This window comes from Falco biarmicus, chromosome 2 (assembly GCF_023638135.1).
Source record: "Falco biarmicus isolate bFalBia1 chromosome 2, bFalBia1.pri, whole genome shotgun sequence".
In the NCBI taxonomy this organism is placed as follows: domain Eukaryota; kingdom Metazoa; phylum Chordata; class Aves; order Falconiformes; family Falconidae; genus Falco; species Falco biarmicus.
In genome coordinates this window covers 3,244,441-3,260,387 of record NC_079289.1, presented here as the reverse complement: position 1 = coordinate 3,260,387, position 15,947 = coordinate 3,244,441, and the positions used below count along the sequence as shown (strand labels likewise).

The 15,947-nt window shown below is 45.3% G+C and overlaps 1 protein-coding gene across 1 annotated transcript in view; it reads left to right on the top strand.

Moving 5' to 3' along the window:
* Nucleotides 1-15,947, top strand: part of MAP6 (microtubule associated protein 6) — a 45,540-nt gene that overhangs the window by 13,390 nt on the left and 16,203 nt on the right. The gene's annotated exons all lie outside the window — the stretch shown is intronic.

Below are 15,947 nucleotides of genomic sequence, written 5' to 3'. Positions count from 1 at the left end.
TTGTCCTGAGACCTTCACTTGTGCCTGGCTAAATCATTTTGCATGCTGGAATTAGAGTTCAAAGAGATCTTGACATATTGGAGAAACAGGCTGCAATAAATGAGAAGTAGTTCAAGAGAGGTGAGGGCAGAGCATGACGCAGAGGTAGGAATCGGTGGTGGCACCAGTGCAGATGGGAACAGCTGGTGCAGGAGCAGTTCCACAGTGAATCACAAATCACGTCAGCAATGTTATTTCATTAAAAAAACCACAAACTAACAAACCCACTCAAAAATAATAAAAAACCCCCACTTTTGGGCAAGTAATGTACTGAGATGTATGTAGCAGAATTTGACATCTAAGATGTGACATCTTTCCACATTCGTAAAGCCTCAGGTAGACTCTTTTATTCAGGTTTTGGCTTTGTACTTCAGCATAGCTGTGGACCAGAGAAAGTCCTGAGGACACACATGGTTGTTGCAGAAAGCTGGAAAGTATTGAATGGTTTTGAACAGAGAGAGAGTGCCACAGAGAAATGGATAATTGTCTTTCCATATATGAAATACAGTGGTCCGTTGGGATGCTCAGACCTGCTGTACTCACAGTCAAGAGGAGCCAGACTTGGATGTTGAAAGTCAAAAATGTATCAAGTGCTTTGCTGGAGCAAGTCTGAGGGATATTGTGCGTTTCTGGAGATGCTAGCAGGATATCTCCCCAGTCCCTCTCTTTGAAACTAGGGAAAAAAAAAAAAAAGTAATTACCATTCATTCCCTGCATTGATTTTCTGTCTGCGGTGACCTTGGTGCTGCTTGCTTTTCTTCATGCTCCCTAGGGCACAGGTCAGATCAAGCAATTATGGTTTTAATAAAAGGTGCCTGAGTATATGCATGGTGGCATTTGATTCTTATTATCTTGATGGCTTCTGCTGATCCTCAGTCATTACCCCACTACCCTCTCCTTTTCCCTGCCATGCTCCCAGTCCTTCATTCCATATTGGCATCCAACTGTTTGGAGTCTTAACCCATGTTTGACTTCCTGTGTGTTTGCAACCAAGACCAAATGCAGCATTAGTGGTCTCAAAGCCTGCTAACATGCGTGTAGAGCCAGTGATTTGAAACCAAAAACCTCGTTGCTTGACAGCAGAGGTTAATATGGGACCGCTGACCCTGCCCTGCTGAAAACCGCCTGCATAGGGAGAGCAGGCTCCATGTGGATATTGCAGAGATCGATGGAAAAAGCCCTATCATTCCAGGCAGGATCAGGATTTGATCCAACAGAGCTGAGGGAGCATCGTGTGCAGCCAAGAATTGCTCCTTTTAAATGTTTTAGCTTTGCTCTCAGCAGAGAAAACCCAGAAGAAAACACAGCTTCAAGGCAATAATTTTCCCCGCCTTCCTTTGGGTTGATTTTTCTCTTGGCTGGAATGTTAGTTATTTTTTGTAATGCAGTATTTAATTATTACTTAATATAAACAATTTATGAACTGCTACAAGGGATGAATTATTTATGGGAGGGGAAGGAGTGCTTTTTCTGAGCCTTTCTGTTCTGTCAATTGCAATAAATATCAATCTATGGGTGTGTTTAAAACATGCATGCTCTGCCTGGGAGACAACAGTGCCTTCTTCCCTCGTCTGGTCTCTCAGTTAAGTACCTGCTTAATACATTTGTCCCTAGCATGTTTTATTTTTTGATCAAGCTTGGAACAGCTCCAAAGGAAGAAGTATTTGCAGATTGTCTCATTTCCAGATGCATATCATTTACCCAGTAGGTAACAAATGGCTCAGAGAGGCTGCAAACATTTGCTGTGCGCACAGAAGTGCTCAGCAATAACACATCCTCCTTCCAGTTCTTTGTAGAAGACTTACCAAACTGGTGCTTTTAATTTTTAGTCTCCAAATTTACTGTCTGGGAGCTGCTTTTTTTTTTTTTTTTTTTTTTTTTTTTAAATAAGGAAATGGATTGCAGTGCACACTGTGCTGGCAGCTGGGCTCGGGTTTTGGCAGGTAGGTCTGTGGTTGCAGGTGCTTGCAGAGAGTGTGCAGTGGACTGATATATTTATTCACTCCTACATTAATAGTATCCTTCTTGGGAAGTGGATTTCCATGATCTAGTTGTATTTTTAGGGCTATTTATCACCACATTACAATGGCACCGTCCTCTAGACTGGGTGTATCTGGACACCCAGCACTGTATTAAAGCAAGTGGCCCATTTGCAACCTCCTCCAGATGCATCAGGCTGGGTCTGGAGGTGCCAGAAGACCCCAGAACATCAGACCACTGGGTGGTAACAACCCCATCAGCTTCCAAAACCATGTTGGTGCAAGATGCTCCTGAAATGGGAATGGTCTCTTGAGTCTCTTGGGTGCTTCTCGGTTCTTACCTCCTTTTTTTGTTTCCTGCATGCAGCATTTCTAAATCCCCCTTGCTGGCACAGGCAGCTGTATGCATACCCTGGGATTTTCTTTCATCTCGTCTTGGTTTTAGCTCCCCAGTATGTTACATGTAGACTCCTTGCATCTGGAAACAGAAAACCATGTCTCTACTCCACTTTTTCCTCCTAAGGGGAGTAAATCCTACACTTTGCATGCTGCTTATTGCTGTGCCATGCCTTTAGGTTCCAGACACTCTGATTTTGGGGCTCCTTTCGGCTTCATGCCTCTCCTTTGGAGCAGAGTACCAGCCTTGGTAGCATGGAGCCATGATCATGTGTGTGTGAATGGTGTGTTTCCCTGATCATTTCGGGATGCTCAGAGGGATGCTTCTGATCAAGCACAGTGAGGGGCCTCTGAACATGGGCTACTTTGATGTAAAGGCACAACCCATTGTATCTGTGCTTCACTTTCAGGGCTTTCCAGGCCTTGCAAGCACTGGAGAAGCCCTTGAAAACAATGAATTAATTATGGAATAACCAAAGTCCTTCCAGAATCTACTTTCTCACCATTTCCTGTATAAAGCTTTCTGACAGTCCTCCTTACCCTATTTCATTTCGTGATGTATTTCATGTGGACAGCACGGTACCAGCAGTGACCAGTAATTGCTTTGTTCACTCACATTGGTCCTTGTTCTACCTAATTAGGAGGAGATTTCACAATACAGCCATCTGCTCCAGTGCCTTGTGTTGTCTCCCAGACTCTCCTGAGATAGTGTTGATGATCCCAGTATTTACCGATTCAATATCATGGGACTAATCCAGTTCTTGGAGAGCCAGAGTCTCCCCATTACATCATTACTGATGCACAAGTGATGCTGGTGGTTTCCCAAACTTGCAGAGGTGGGGTGGGAAAATGACAAGCATTTTCTACACTGGTTTTCTCATTTCCTACAATTCATCTCCTTTTGTACCACCTGCAAGCAGGCAGAGCTTCTAAAAGAATGATGGGTTAACTGGAAGTGGCATGGACTTGAGTATTACACTTTAATGGACCAAATCTTGCTCCCCATCACATGCATACAGCCCTGGTGTTTGTGGTGGTCTATTTTAGGGCTTCCTAAAAAGATGCACAGGCATATTAAACTTTGGACACTTCCCAAGGAAACGTTGCTACCTCCCAGTTCTCCCACACTGACCCCCTAAACTCTCCGCCTGTCTGCTCAGCCCAGTTTAGTTCTTTCCGTGGTGCTTTTAGAACATCCTTCCCCATAGCCCCCAGGGCAATTTCAGTGTAATTTCTGTGCTTCCTCCCCAGTGATTCTGCATATGTCATGCAAACTCTGGAGCAGGAGCTCTGCACCTTATCATCCACAGCACAAATCAAACTTACCTCTAGATTTTGCAGCCCTCGAAATAAGGCAGTATTAAGGGTAAAGGGGGTGGGGGGTAGGGGTGGGGACCTGACTCAGCTTTTTGTTGCTCTTCCTTAGCTCAGTAATCCTTTATCTTAAGATGCTTGCTCAAGTCTCAGTTCTCTTCTTTCACCTGCTTAGTTCATGCCCAACTCTGTTAACGGTTCTTCCAGTTAAAAACAATGACAACCTCTTAGTTTCAACTGAAGAAACATTGAATGGGTACGTTGCACAGGAAGATGTAAAATGGAAAGCAGAATTAAGCCCTCTGCCAAAGCCAGCAACTGGCTGTCTCTTTTGTATGCTAAAAAAATATTTTAGATTCATTATATATATAAAAATCTTGTAAAGAAATAGCACGAGCTCAAATACATACACAAACACACATGGCAGAGGCAGGTGATCAGACCAAATGTAGGCTCATCTGCCTTCATCCACGTTCTGTATTGCATTATTCGAGGCTGTGTGGTTGTTGCACTGCCTCGTGGGACACAGTAGAAATGCAGCTTATCAAGCTGCAGAGCTTTTTGCTGTGAAATATTCATTGTGTTGGACCTGGTACCCCAGCTGATGGATTCAAGGGATTTCTGCCAGAGTAGTTCTTGCAAAAAATATCCGCACCCATCAGTGGGAAACCACAAGCCTCTGTACGGTGGGGATGGGTGGCCGCTCGCCAGCATGCTTTGCAGATGAATGCTGTATAAAGTGTCATGGATTTGAACTCTCTTTCCTTTTCTGAGAATAAGAAGTTATGCATCCAAAGCATATATATGTATATATATGAAAGACATTTGGATGATACGTTATTTCCTATGTTTTACTTTGTAGACTAGAAAAGGATAAAATTGGGTGTCTTTGGAGCTTAAGCATATGTGTACACTTGGCATTCACAGACGATATTTTAGCTTAGAGGCTCTGAGTTACTGAAGTTTAAGATCAGTTAGGAGATACCTGGTTGTTGCAACACCCAGGTTTCAGTGGTCTCACAGAAAATAAGAGGCCATCCTGGTTGCTTGGCCTCTAAGCTGAGCTGCAGGCTTCTCTATCCCGTAGGCACATTGGAGATACATCTTGGTGTGAGCAGCAACTGAGGCTGTGACCTTGCATCAGCATCTCCATCAGCTCTGCAGGATCATTGAGGTGGAGGGGGGATGCTGCCAGGAGACGGCAGGGATAGACCATGCGTTTACCTACTATGGGCAGTATGTACAGAAGTAATATGTCGTATTCAAGATTTTCTTTGCATTGGACTTTCAGCAGCATGTTACTGCTCCAGCCCAGTGCAAAGAAAAACCTGAATACAACATATTCTGGGCACTAAATTTGCCATGGGGCTTGGTTTACTGCTCTTGTACTTAGTGGTCAACGTCCTTGTTCCTCAGTGCCTCCTCCATGAATGTTCATGGGAATCCTGATCCATGATCTCCCTTTTCCTAGCATTTGCCTTGTTGCCATCTCAGACATGTAAACCTTTTGGAATCAGGTGACTAGGTCTGAACAGAGCAACAGAAAGCAATAGAACTGCTTCCGTATTTTAACTGAAATGCAGACTGTGACTTAACAAGTTTCTTCATATTTTATGTGTATGATTCCTAGGATGCCTGGTGCCCAGTCATCTTGTGAAGGGTATTCAGATACAGTCATATAGTAGCTACTACAGTGAGGAGCAAATAGTAATGCTCCGAGTCATCAATGCAGTGGCAAAACAATAGCTGCTATTTAAGTTTCACCATCTTCCTCCTTTACTCCCTTTACTGCTGAATCTACTTCTGCTCATGTGCCAGGGTGAGCGATTACGCTGTCACGCAGACTAGAAATAAAATCAGAGGGCAACGCTAATTTTGAGCTGCATTAGAAATACAGAAATAAGGGAAGTAATGATTCCCTGAAGGGAGCAGAAAAATACAGCTAGCCAAATAGCATTGCTGTGACAGAAGAGCTATTTCATGTCAGACAGCTATGTCCTGACCTTCCTTTGGAGAGACCCATCCTTCCGCATCTGTGATTTCGATGATAATTGAATAAATTCAGACAAAATCTTACCTGTCATCCCCAGCACCACTCGTCTCCATCTTTTGCCTCAAGGGCAAACCTTGCGGTTCCTATGCAGCTGAACTGCAGCATCACTGAAGCATCCCCAGCCTGGAGAAGGGCCAGGATCTAGGGAACAGGAGCTGGTGATGAGCTCAAGGGCTTCGCACCAGAGCTCCCAAGAAAGATTTCTGCAGAGCTGGGGGGAGGGGACCCTGCCTGGGGCAGGGGCGGTGGGACTGGGTGGTCTTGAAGGTCCCTTCCAACCCAAACCCTTCTGTGATTCTATGATAAGATTCTATGCGCCAACCTTCATCTCCCTGGGCAGCAGCTCTTCGGTTCTGTAGGTGTCTGGCCTGCTATTGCTGAAGGTGATGGGGTGCCTTTGGGTTCCCTCCCCATCCTGCTGCTGGATCTCTGGTGTGGTCTGATTGTACTATGAGTTTGTGAAACGCAGTTGCTTCATTTGACCTAAAGTGCTTCATTTTCCTCAGCCTTGGCACATCTTGCTGCACCAGATTGCCGCACTGACAAGTCACATCGTGGATTCCCGTACAGCTTCTGCCGCCTGCCCTACCAGTCTCCGACTCAGGCAGTCACTTATGCCCGTATTTACATGGAAGTAGCAGCTAAGAGCCACTGTGCATGTGCTGAAGTGTTTCACTGAACTGAAATAATACATTTTTAATTCGCCTCTCGTGTCTTCAGACACTAGAAACGAGGTGCTGAAAACATCTCTCTAGCAAGAATCCCACTGGAGCCAAAGGCTCGCGAGGCCACCAGCGGAGCACAGCTTCAGTGTGCCACATTGCGTGGGGATGGGCAGAGGCAGGCTGGCTTTAGCTGGAGACACACCCAGTGTGCACTGCCTGTTTCTCTGTATCCCATCGGATATTTGAATGAGTTCATTGCACTTCACATGAGTTGCACTGAAAAATCGTTGCACTTGAAGAAGAGCAGAATTTACCACGCAGTGTTGTCTTTGCAACTTCCTCCACTTTTCCCACTATGATGGTTTCTTCTCAACATGTTTTTCCCCTGGGACCTTGAGGGATGAGCGTAGTTTAGTTAATTCATGTGTCCATACCTTGATGCAGGTGTGCAGTTGTCCCATGTTGTCTTGGAGTCAGGTATATGATGCTCTTTGGCCCAGCAAACTCTTCACAGGAGCACGTTGGCTCTTCTCATGCTGTTGAGGTTTCTCCAGCCTATCCAGATCTGACTATTGGCAACACTTTTCCCAATCCTGTTCTTGCTACAGCACCATGTTGATAAAGATGCTTCTACGTCAAAGTGTCTGTGCTATGAGCTGCTTTGTTTGTTTAACCCTGTGGCAAATTTCACAGTCATCTGCCGGTTTGGAGGACAAGAGGGATGAGACACTGCTCTTACTCCAGCCAGCTGGAGAACAGACATACAGTGCGTTAAATGGGATATTGGCAGAGCTTTGACCTGACCCATTTTCCAGGAGTGAACATGACATTTACAGATGGTTTATTTCTGCAAGCAAGCTCAGAAATGTCAGGCTGTGATCACGCTGGGAGTGTTCCTAGCAGTCTGCATTGGTTGGCTTCCTTGGTGACACCAACTTTACAGGCTTAAGCATGTATGAGGACAGCACAGAAGCTTCTGTATGGAATGGCCAACATGTGTCGCTTCCTTAGCAGGACCCATGAGCTTATAACGTCGAGGCAGAATCAGAGAGGTATAAATGGGTGAATCTCCATGCGGTTGCGATTCGCACACCAGGAGGGTTCCTGAGGTCTCGGCTATCACTGGGTTTAACCTCTCTCCAGGTCTCCAGATGGACCTTTCCCTGGTTTCTGGCATTTCTGCAGTGGGATCTCCTGGTGTGATGTTCCCCAGAGTCCATGCTTTTCCTGTTGGTTGGGTTTAGCTATCAGGAGGTAGGGAGGGCCTTGGGCTGCCGGGCTGTAGCAGATGCTGGTGGACATCCTTTGTGTGGCTCAAACTGTGCTTTCCCCGTGGCTGGCTGAGCACAGGGACTTGGGTGAATGCTGCAGGCTGTAGAGTAGCGTTAATGTGAAGGTAGCGGTGGAAGGAAGGAGATGATCCTGGGGGTGCTGGTGTTTTACTCTGAGGTCCACAAAACGGACATTGCGTGTCAAAGGTGCCCAGATGTGCCACCTAGTCTGAGCGTGGGGGTTTATCTCACCCTTTCCTATCATACATGGACCTCTCCATGCTGCTCAGTGTCCCAGTGGCTGGCTCTTCCTCACGGATGGTCCTCAGTTCTCTGTGCTCAGAGTAGCAACTGTCTGTGCATGGGCAGTGGCAAAGCTGTTACTCTCCCACAGCTATGTTGCTCTCTCAGCTCTTTGGCCCTCTGCAATGTTCACCATCACCTGCAGTCATGTATTTATGACGTTTTTGACATGACAGCATGCACAATAGTTCTGCTTCCTTGGAAGGCATTGCTCTGTGGCCCTCAGGCAAAGCAATATCCATGATTTGTGGGCAGCTGATTCAATCAGCCTTTATAAATGGATTGCACCATGGTTCTGCTCTGCTAAATGACTTCATCCTTTTTCAGGACATAAATTCTATCTTACTCATAGCCTGCTTCAGCCAGTACCGAAGTCGCCTTGTTGAAGGCTTGGCACTTTCCTCCTCTTTTATGCTAGTGCTGTACTTGGTGGGCCCTAACCAAGGATGCCCACAGATACTTGTCCCTCCTGATCCTGCTCACGCTTACTCCTTTGTGCATTGTCCAAGTTTCAAATGCATGCATTAATATGTCACTGTTTCAGCCTTTGTACACCATTAGATACTGGCTCATCCACACTGACTTGCTCTGTGTACATGTATGGATGTGTGTGTGCGCGCGCATGTCTTAGAGGTTGATTATTAATGTTTGGGAGAAAGTAATCTTGGGCACCAGGAGCTTCATTATACCATTCATAGTCTCAGTGCAGCCTTACAGTAAATTATTGTGTACAAGAGAATAGCATGGGCACTAGAGGATAAAGCTGTCATTAAGCATCCACGTAGGAGTGGGGGACAGGGCACTTGATGCAGCAGACAATGACGGAGGTGGTTCTTGTATTTGTGTCATATTGTGTGTGTTGACAAGACCATTGCAGTAGGAGCTGGTTGGAATTGACCTTTCAACCAAAGGGGGCTGGGGTGAGAGTTGGGATGAAATGGTGGAAGCCAGTGTCCTGGGGTGAAGCAATGTGTTGAGCAGCATAGAATCATCCAGGTCCAGGATTTTAGACTTACTTCTCTGGGAGGCAAGAACACACTGTGCCATTTACTATTGCATGAGGGACCTCAGCATGGGTCAGTGTTTCTTTATTGCTGAAAATGTGTTAGGAGTCATGTTTTTGCTCTTGCAGAACAGTAACCATTGATCAGGCTTTTCTTTAAAATTAATTGTGTTTGCAGGAGGATACACAGCCTGTTTATTCTAAGTCTGAATGGAATTTTTCTGTTCACATTAGAGAACAGCTTTAGGATCAAGCTATGTGCATACTTGTCATGTGAGCAATCCTCTCTGAGCAGAATTGGCTTACAGTCCAGCTACTCCAGTGTCTTCTGGCTGATCGCAGCCAGGACCAGACAACCGGAGGGAGGTTGGAGGAGATTCCTGCAGTGTGGAATAGCTCCTGCTTTGGCCCATAGTTTGTAGAGAACAGCTAAATGCTGAAGAGCAGTGTTAATGAGTATCATCTCAAGGATGTGTTGCTGAAATTTCCTTTGAGAACTCTGAATATTCTCAATATCCATCTAAACAACCATGAACTAATTAAATTTCATTATATACTGAGCTTCAGTGACCTCCTTTGGCATTGTGTTCCAGAGTTCGACCAGCCGTTATCATTGATTTTGGAGTTCCCACTGTTTAATTTCACTGAACATCTCTTTCCCTGCATTAAGACAGAAAAGGGAGCTGGAGAATATTTGAGAGCAAATTCTCTATTTCTCTATTGCAGAAACGCAAAATAATTTGAAAATCCCAAACAAATTTGCTACTTAGTTTGGCCCAAATGTCTATTTTTTCATTGTTGTTTTGTTTAGAGGAATATTGAAGAGAAATGTGATGTTCTGAAATATTCCTTATAAGGCAGTTTGATGTGTTGCTTCATAAGGGGATTCATAGTCTTTTTGTATTGTCCTGAGTAGAATAAGGAAAAAAAAGGGATGGAAAATAATTAAAGAAACTGAAAAAGAACTTTTACTTTTAGAATGAATGAAGTGTTTCAGGCCAAACATTCTGTAAAGGATTTTCCCCCCAGTGAAAACTGTGAATATTTTTCATTTTTGATTGAGCCATAGTTTTCCGTATTAAGCTAGAAATATCCCTGTGCAGGACTCCACCATGAAGTTCCTAATCTCCCTTTTCTGCATGTTAAGATGACGGAATTGGGCTGGCTCAGTGCCAGTAAAACTGCTGTCAGCAGAATAGATGGACATCCTGTGCTCGCTCTGAACAAACATAACCTGCCTTCAAAGTCTTTCATAGTAGGTGGAAGCCTTGAAGTGGTTAAACCTGGCCCTGTCTCCCCTTCCTTTTTCCTCTTGGCTTTGCTCTGGCATCAATAGATGAAGGCAATCAATGCCTACACGAGTGTTGGTGAGCATCTCCAGAGACAGCTGCATGCTGTAGCTTGGGGCTCACATCAACCCCGTGTCTCTTGGCTGGGATGCAGGGGGGTGTTCAGGTCACCTTCCCCTGCAACCACCTTCAGCAAGCCTCAGCCAAGGGAAAAATGCAATTAAAATAACATAACCAGAGTGGATGAAGCCCCACGCAAGAGCAGCATGGTATCCACTGATATATGTGGAGAGCAACTCTTGGCTTTAATGGGTAAAGATCAGACCACCATGTCCCCAGGCTACTGTCATGAGATCTTCTACCTATTAATTTCTAAAACATCTGCCCCATCCTATGCAGCTCTGCGTTCTCATCTGGTGGGTAGATGGCTAAACTTTTATCTTCACTGGGAATTTTTTGTGTTGGACTTGGTTTGCAAAAGGTCATCCTAGGCCTCATATACACCTTTTTGTTGAGTTTCAGTTTGATTTCCATTTCAGGTGAGTGCTGGGTTCCTGAATTAATTCTTATTCTTTACAAGGCTGGGACTTGAGCTAGGCAGAAAATTAGGAAACGCGTAATTTGCTGCTATTTCAGTTCAACGCGTCCATTTCATGCCAAGATAGCAAATCTTAAAATCCTCCTCAGCAAAATTAAAAGCAATGAAAATCCCTTATATAAAGAATTACAGAGCTGGACTAAGCTGTGCCTTGTTGGCTACATCCACACTGATGCTAGTCGGTGCTCATGACCCATCCTTGCAGTGTGAGCAAAGGCTTTTGTTCACATTTAAGGTGAGCTTTGGGGCTGAGCTCTTTTAGGATGGGGTCTTAGCATGCTCCTGAAGTATTTTCAGAGCTAATTTTGTGCGGAGTGGTCTGTGGTGCTCCAGACATCACTATGACCTCTTGTTCTTAAAATAGGGAAAAATAACATTTTCAGGGCTTATTTAAGATTGCAGACAGAATTTATAACTTTTGGGCACTTTTGCCACAAATTGGCTTTGGGATGTTAAATAGTCATGAGGGCAGTCTCAAAACTGCAGCGGCTTTCTCCAAACCAAGGTTAGCTTTAGTTTTACAGGAGCAACCGTTATGGTATGAGTCTGGAGGAGGCCACGGAGCTGGTCAGAGGGCTGGAGCCCCTCTGCTGTGGGGACAGGCTGGGAGAGCTGGGGCTGTGCAGCCTGGGGAGGAGAAGGCTGCGGGGAGACCTTAGAGCAGCTCCCAGTGCCTGGAGGGGCCGACAGGAAAGCTGGGGAGGGGCTTTGGGCAAGGGCAGGGAGTGGTGGGACAGGGGGGAATGGCTTGAAGCTGAGAGAGGGGAGATTTAGGTTGGACATGAGGAAGAAACCCTTCCCCGTGAGGGCGGCGAGGCGCTGGCCCAGGCTGCCCAGAGCAGCTGTGGGTGCCCCATCCCTGGCAGGGCTCAAGGCCAGGCTGGACGGGGCTGGGAGCAGCCTGGGCTGGGGGGAGGGGGCCCTGCCCGGGGCAGGGGGTGGGACTGGCTGGTCTTGAAGGTCCCTTCCAGCCCAGACTGTTCTGTGATTCTACAAAAACTTAGAGAACAGATGTTTAGTATTCCCAGAACAAACAAAAATTAAATAAATAATATAAATCAGCTCTTAAAGCTGCTGCTTTTCCTCTCACTTCTTTGCTGCATATAAGAAGTATATAAATTTATAAAGCAACATAAATATCCTAGACCATCAGGCCAGTTCCAGATAGCACAGTATGACTGCCCTAAGAGGCTGTAGGAGTGCTGTGTGCTGCTTGGGCAACATGAGCTCGTGGTGACTTAGGACAGTATCAGACAGACATTTGATGGAGAGTCCCCAGACCTGGAATGGGGATTTAGGTCACCTTCCTGAGACTTCCCCATCATCCCTACAATCAATAGAGATGCAGACCCCAAGCAGGGCACCTGCCACCTCATTTGTACTTTGCATGAGTAAACTCAATGTGCCTGCCACTTAAACATGGTGATTCAGGCTGCAAAGTTGCTAGCACACTCCTGCCTACGTGTTTGGCCCAGGGTAACTAGTAAATTGTTGGGCAATTGTTGGGCTGAGTTCAGGAGCTGACATATTTCAAGGGTAGTTCCCAATAGGCTGTTTTCCTTCACTCATCTGTGGTGGAGTCAGAGAGATACAGAAATTAGTACTTCTGTGCTAATTAACCATGGTAAGTTGAATTTCTGGGCACTGACGCAACCAGCACAGAACAGCCCGTGTCTATTCTAGTAACTTTTTTTTTGAGTTTATAAGTTGCCTGAATATCAAAAATAGGCACTGAGATCAGCTCGCTGCACCAGACGTAGCTGTAGTAAATGATCTGAGTTTCTCTCCTCCTTCTACTGCCTCTGCAAGCTCTGGACAGCAGATCATGCAGAATTGGGCACACTGGGTCCTTCAGCGTGATCACAGCAGGGAGTAGCTGGTCCACCCAAGGTGTAGTAGGACTCCATGCAAACGTCACACATGCTTTCTCACATGCTTGAAAGAAACTGGCTCTAGTGTAATAGCTGGTGATGTGAAATCACAGACATTTGTCTGGAAAGGATTTGGAATAGAATCACAGAATGGTTTGGGTTGGAAAGGACTTTCAAAGGTCATCTAGTCCAACCTCCCTGCCATGGGCAGGGGCACCTTCAACTAGGTCAGAGTTCTATCCAACTTGACCTTGACTGTTTCCAGGGATGGGGCATCTACCACCTCTCTGGGCAACATAATATTTCTAGATGTGCGCTGAATCCATGTGACATACCTGATGTTGACAACTTCTTTGTCAACACTGTAAAATATTTCAAGATGAATACCCTTCTATCCTCCTCTTCCAGAGAAGATTGTGGCTGAGCTGTTTCCGAGCTGGTGGATGTTGCTGGATGCATGCTGATGCTCTAAGAACAGCTGTTGGTCTATCCTTGGCCTGCAATGCCAGGGTCATCTTGGGAGACACAGAGTAGTCACGGGTCCTGTTGCCAAGTGTGGCAGAGCTGAGTACTCAGAGAATTGTTACATCTGCTTTAAGACCAGCAAAGCAAGGACGGAGAAGAGCAGAGGAATTTGTGCTCAAATTGAGTCAAATGAGATAGGTTGTTGCATTAAGAGCCCAGCTGTATTGCATGATGTCTTGCTGTAGCATTTCAGCAGCCAGCCCATGGGAGTGCAGAAATGCATTCCCTGCCAGCCCAGAGGTAGCACAAGGCTTTTCTCTCCCTTTTCTTCACCTCATGTGTCTGCCTCTTCTACAAAGATCACAGGCTTTTCAGGGAGCAGTCTGCCTCTTTCTGCATGTTTGCATAATGCAGCACAAAATGAGGTTGCCAGGCACTAGGGTAACAAATACGATCACACTGCTTCAAAACTCACCTCCCTATATACCAGCATTTTATGAGCAGCAGAATTAATAAATCCTGGTTTGTGTTCCATCTTCGGAGTCCAGCCTCTGTGCACGGTACTACAGCTTCCATCCTTTGTCTCTGGTTCTGTAGGTTTGCTGATTGACCTGGTGGTCCATGTGGGCTGGTTGTCCAGCTGGCCTTAGAATGAGTGAGAAAATGAGTTTTGCCTGTCTTTCTCTCAGCTGAAGAACACAGTTTGGATGTGTCTCCTGTGCCCACTCACTGATTTTGAGAAAAGGTGTTGTGATTATTACCTTGGAGATTCCTACCTCTGACACAAATATGACAGAAAATGGCCAACGGGCTCAGAAGTTGCTAGGAAGGAATCTGAGTGACAGATAGACATGAAAAGAGAGAACTGGTGCATGATTTAATTCCTTTTGGAAGGCAATTGAAAATGCATAGCCTACTTTGGAACCAACGTGGATCCTAGGAAGAAACCTCTTATCTTCTGAGCAGCTTAGGGTGAACTCTGAGTTTGTCAGTAATGTATTTACATCTTTAATCCAGTTCTGTAATCCTGGTTTTTAAAGATGTTTCCTCTTCTTTTCTCTGAACTCTTCATGCGGGAGGGATATTTTAACAATGGACTGCAGAGAAGTGTCTGTGGACAAATGGGTGACGTTCACTGAACGGGAAAGAAGGGGACACAGATGAGCCCATTCACATACTGCTCATTCAGTGCTACAGTTTCATGAAGAATAGCATCCTTCAAACAATCCCAGTAACCCTGGGCCTTTGGCTGTATTATCCAGTCCCAGGGAGGGCTGAATGGTAAAAGAGGGGGAAGGAAACGAAGAAATACGGGGAAATAAAAAGTAGATGTAGGTAAAATCAACACTAAGGGTAAAGGGTTGGAGATGGGATTTGGCTCCTAGATTAAGATACCTACATTTAGGGGTGTACGTGTGAGTGTCTTCACACATGCTAGATGTTTGTATTCCCATTAGTGGAGATCTAGTCAGTTAATGGAGCCCAAAGAGGCATTGAGCTCATCCTAAGGCAGTCATCTTTGCCATTGCGAAGGTCTTTCCAAGCTCCACCAACTGTGTTGGCCAAGCCATACTGACTGCCGCAAGTCCAGACACAGTCACCCTGCAGATATGGTGAGACCTTAATGTAGGTGTCTTAGGAGGAGAAACACCCAGGGAACTGTTGCAGCCAGCAGTTATCTTGGAAGAGAAAGGTTTGTTCTGTCTTTGCAGTGGGATTATGTGAATGGGAAGTGTAGTACTGGGTGGGCAGGGAGCTGCACTGATCCTGCACATGAAGGGATCATTTGTCACTGGACCCTTGGGACAACAGATGAACTTCTGCAGCCTAGCCTTCCCATCTGAGTGGGTCCTCTGGTGACTGATGAATTGTGTATGTCCATAGTGAAGCTGAGCCTCTGGACTCAGTCTAACTGCTTACCTTCCTAAAAGTAAAAGCTGAGTATCTCCATGATCATTTGTCAAAGTTGGTTGAAGCTGATTAAGATGTTCAAATCTATTATGCGAAGGGAATGACTGGCAGTACCCTCACACAGAGTTTGTTTCCCTAGTAAACCAGGCTGAAAATGAATTAACACAACCCAAAGGTGGTTGAGTGGAACAGGGCGGGAGGGACAGAGTCTGCAACTTAAAAGTCCCATTGCCTCAGAGGTCCCAAAATTAAAATAAGGGCTTTGATTTCCAAGGAAAATTCACCCCATTGCGGAGGGCACTGTTCGGAGAGCTCCTGGCTTGCACTGGATTCTTAAGGTTCTAACCACCTGGGACTATGTCTGGACACAACCTGTTTAAAGTAGCAACACACTTGGGGTTTCTCCATCCCCATCCTGATATGAATGGCATTTTTTAGAGAGAAAATTTAAATGTTTTTCTTCAAAACTGAAAGATGTTGGTGCACTGTTGGGAAGAACTACAAAAGGCAAGAGAAGGGGTCTGTGGATGGGAACCAGAATGTGTCCAGCAGATGCTAAAAATCTTTTAAATGTGATTGGGTTTTTTTTTCTCCAAAACGTTGCAGCTCTGTCCAAAAGAAATGAAAGATGGGTGTTATTTTTTCCAGTAACTCGAGAATTCACCATCAGATAATAAAGAGAAGCCATAGTTCACAATACTCTACATTTCCTACTCTGCTTGAATTTACATTTAAAACAATTTTGTCTTAAACTGTTCCTTTACAGTCTTAACAAAACTGTTGCATATAA